Source organism: Schistocerca cancellata, chromosome 2 (genome assembly GCF_023864275.1).
Source record: "Schistocerca cancellata isolate TAMUIC-IGC-003103 chromosome 2, iqSchCanc2.1, whole genome shotgun sequence".
Taxonomy (NCBI): domain Eukaryota; kingdom Metazoa; phylum Arthropoda; class Insecta; order Orthoptera; family Acrididae; genus Schistocerca; species Schistocerca cancellata.
The window spans coordinates 777,570,393-777,573,693 of NC_064627.1; the positions used below are offsets into that span (position 1 = coordinate 777,570,393).

The following is a 3,301-nucleotide window of genomic DNA, read 5'->3' on the forward strand; positions in this document are numbered from 1 at the left end:
GACGCCAATGCCTCACCATAACTCCTGACATGCTTTACAGTGCTGTTCACAACATTATTCCTCGACTCCAGCTATTGTTGAGGAATGACGGTGGACATATTGAGCATTTACTGTAAAGAACATCATCTTTGCTTTGTCATACTTTGTTATGCTAATTATTGCTATTCTGATCAGATGAAGCGCCATCTGTCGGACATTTTTTGAACTTTTGTATTTTTTTGGTTCTAATAAAACCCCATGTCATTCCAAGTATGTATGTCAATTTGTAACTCTCTATCTACATTATTCCGTGATTTATTCAGTTTTCAAATTTAAACTGACTTTTTAATCACCCGGTATATATATATATATGTACAATTTAACTTCTACACCATTTCAGTGCAGTAATGTGTTCATTGTAAATAAGTATTATAGAAGTTGTATTACACGTTTTTACCTTATAAATAAATAAATAACACTTTTTTATTTTAAATTCAGTGCATTAGTATTTGTAAAATGGTTCTTTCATATAGTGTTCATTAAAAAATGACGATCATTCCACTTGGGACCTGTGGAATGGTACATTAGCTTATTTGTTTGAGTTGTAAATATTTGTCATGTATTGTTGTTTTTCTGACATGTTCTGCATCCTGGAGGACCTCCTCAGTACGGATCAATTGGAATGAAAGTAAATCTAATCTAATGTAAAAAATTGCGTTGCGCGGTGTATATCTATAACAGCAGAGCTTCCATTATAGACTGTAGGGTGGTGAGAAAACGATCCCTGTCTCATTGATCGAAGCGAGGCTAATGACTCATATTTGGCACGATTTTCAGTAGTGCAGCAGAGCAGAGAATTAAGACAGGTCCTACGATAGAACCGTACGAGTATGTCTGCGGAATAGAGCTTCGCGCAGTCTGTCTCGCGTGCACCGCACACGATAATCAGCACGACCTTCTGCCACGGTCGCCAAGTGCGACTTCACGCGATTCTGCGGAAGTGTCGAGGACAGAGGGAAGCAGTGTTTTACTGTCTGAAGCTCTTTGCTCTCTGCTGGTTCGTCTTCTGTTGTTGTCAAGCGTTCTCGCAGCGAACTTACAAAGATTACTGTGACCGACTGTTCTATCAGAAGCGTTGGCAGTGTGGGAGATACACGCTCGATTTCTCTGGCAGTAAGGTCAACACGAGTACGTCTCTTGTACCAAAAGCATTCCTCATTCTCTTCAGATTGCAATATTTGTGACTATTGAATGTTAATTTATTCTTCGTAACGTCCTCAATTTCGCCTTTGAGACTGGAAAGCAGTTCTCTACACCAAGTTGTTCTATCTCTGCACTTTAGTGTCATGATTTTCTGGAATGTAATAACTAGTTACAGCCCTAATCTGTAACGAAACAGATAAAAAAAGTTCCACAACTTGCAACCCTTCGAATTTGATTAAATTGTAAACGTCCTCATATCGACAGATATTAAGAAAGAACCGCTAATTGCTACACCTTCCCACTGAAAATAATTATCACTTCTGCTACAATCTACAAACGTTTGTATTGTTCCTAGCAGACCATTATAACGAACTTTAATTTAGGGACAATTGCAGTAGATCTTGAAATTACTGAAAAAGTGTCATCAAAAACAAAACCTTCAAAAGTATACACTCATAAAACAGCTGCACATTATTCTACTTTTATTACGTTAATAAAAAGAGTTCAGCCCGCATCTCGTGGTCGTGCGGTAGCGTTCTCGCTTCCCACGCCCGGGTTCCCGGGTTCGATTCCCGGCGGGGTCAGGGATTTTCTCTGCCTCGTGATGGCTGGGTGTTGTGTGCTGTAGTTAGGTTTAAGTAGTTCTAAGTTCTAGGGGACTTATGACCACAGCAGTTGAGTCCCATAGTACTCAGAGCCATTTGAACCATTTTTTGAAAAAGAGTTCAGAGCTATAGTCGTGTTTCCCCAACTCAAAATACTGGGAAGAACTAAAGTGATACAACAGTTTAGTATTAATGTTTCCCCATTCTTCTGTGGCATTATCTAGCTACGTGGCGTAGACCTGAGCGATCGTGTAGAAAATGAAGGAAGCCCTTCTGCTCCCAGGCATAACTTCCTCAATATTTTCAACATTTGCTTATTAAATTTCTTCCTGCACTCCACTTTCTACTTCCACTACTCCTTCCATCTTTTCTCAGATGAACGCAGACTGTTTCGCACAAATTTAGTGCTTCTGCGAGGCAGTGCTACCCACAGAACACGTCTCTTCTGCTATTCTAGCTAATAGTGCCATAAAAATTATCAAATTACAAAAACAGAGAAGTCGTAACTTTGCGTTTTATTGCTGATTATAAAGGGCAATGTTGTAAAGCTGTATGCTCTTCGTGTCCTACATTCCTCATCTCTTTTCGTAAGCTATTTCTGCTATGGAGCGTTAAGTAAAAATGTCTTTCGCACTAACTGAACAACTATGAACAACAGTTAATAACGAACGCTAAACTGTTTGAAATGATGTCACGCATCAGATGCAAATATATATGATTTTTCGGTACTGATACGAAAGATCTCTCCATCTAACGTTATATTCCCCAAAATAATTCCGAGTCAACGAACACGTTATACTGTTGAAATGCAATAAGTTTAGGGGTCTAGATTAATGTGAAAGTCTCAACTTGAAACGAAGCAGTTGGATAAAGTTCTTTCCCGACCATCAATTGATCTTTCCTGGACTGCTAGGCTGCAGTTCATCTTAGGTTATCCATGTCTCACGCCTGAAATACTGTAAACATATAATCGCCTCTGAGTCAAAGGTCAGCCGCTGCAGAGATTTGCTGTATCGTATTTTGCTACCGCTCAAGCGATAAATGAGCTTTTCCGCTTATTGCTTTCATCCTTTTCGCGAACTGATTGCGACATGTTCTTCCTGCAGAACACATTTGCATCATACAGCAAGCGTCGTACATCGAAAACTTTCATTTAAAATTTTAGGTCCCACCGAGATTTGAACTCGGATCGCTGGATTCAAAGTCCAGAGTGCTAACCATTACACCATGGGACCCTGTCTGTAAGATAGCCGAAGAATGACTACTTGTAACGGTTTAACCGGTAAGAGGTGTTGGGTTGAGTCACGCTCGCTGGTCGCGTGTCTTGTTACAACCGCTACCGCTCGATTCATCCGACAGTGCGGTCACACGTGTAGTTTATTTCTGGATGAGATATGAGCTTAGTCAAGCTGGAGATACATATACCACTTTGTTCGAGACTTACATTTCTGTTATAAACAGTATAAGACGGTGGTTTATCAAGATGTTGGTTTTTCAAGATGTTATTTTCTTTT

General features: G+C 39.7%; 1 non-coding gene across 1 annotated transcript; it reads right to left on the minus strand.

Annotated features, from left to right (window-relative positions):
* Positions 1-2,950: 2,950 nt before the first annotated feature.
* Trnaq-uug (transfer RNA glutamine (anticodon UUG)) lies at positions 2,951-3,022 on the minus strand. Its single transcript has one exon. It is a non-coding gene; the product is annotated as a tRNA-Gln (tRNA).
* Positions 3,023-3,301: the final 279 nt, after the last annotated feature.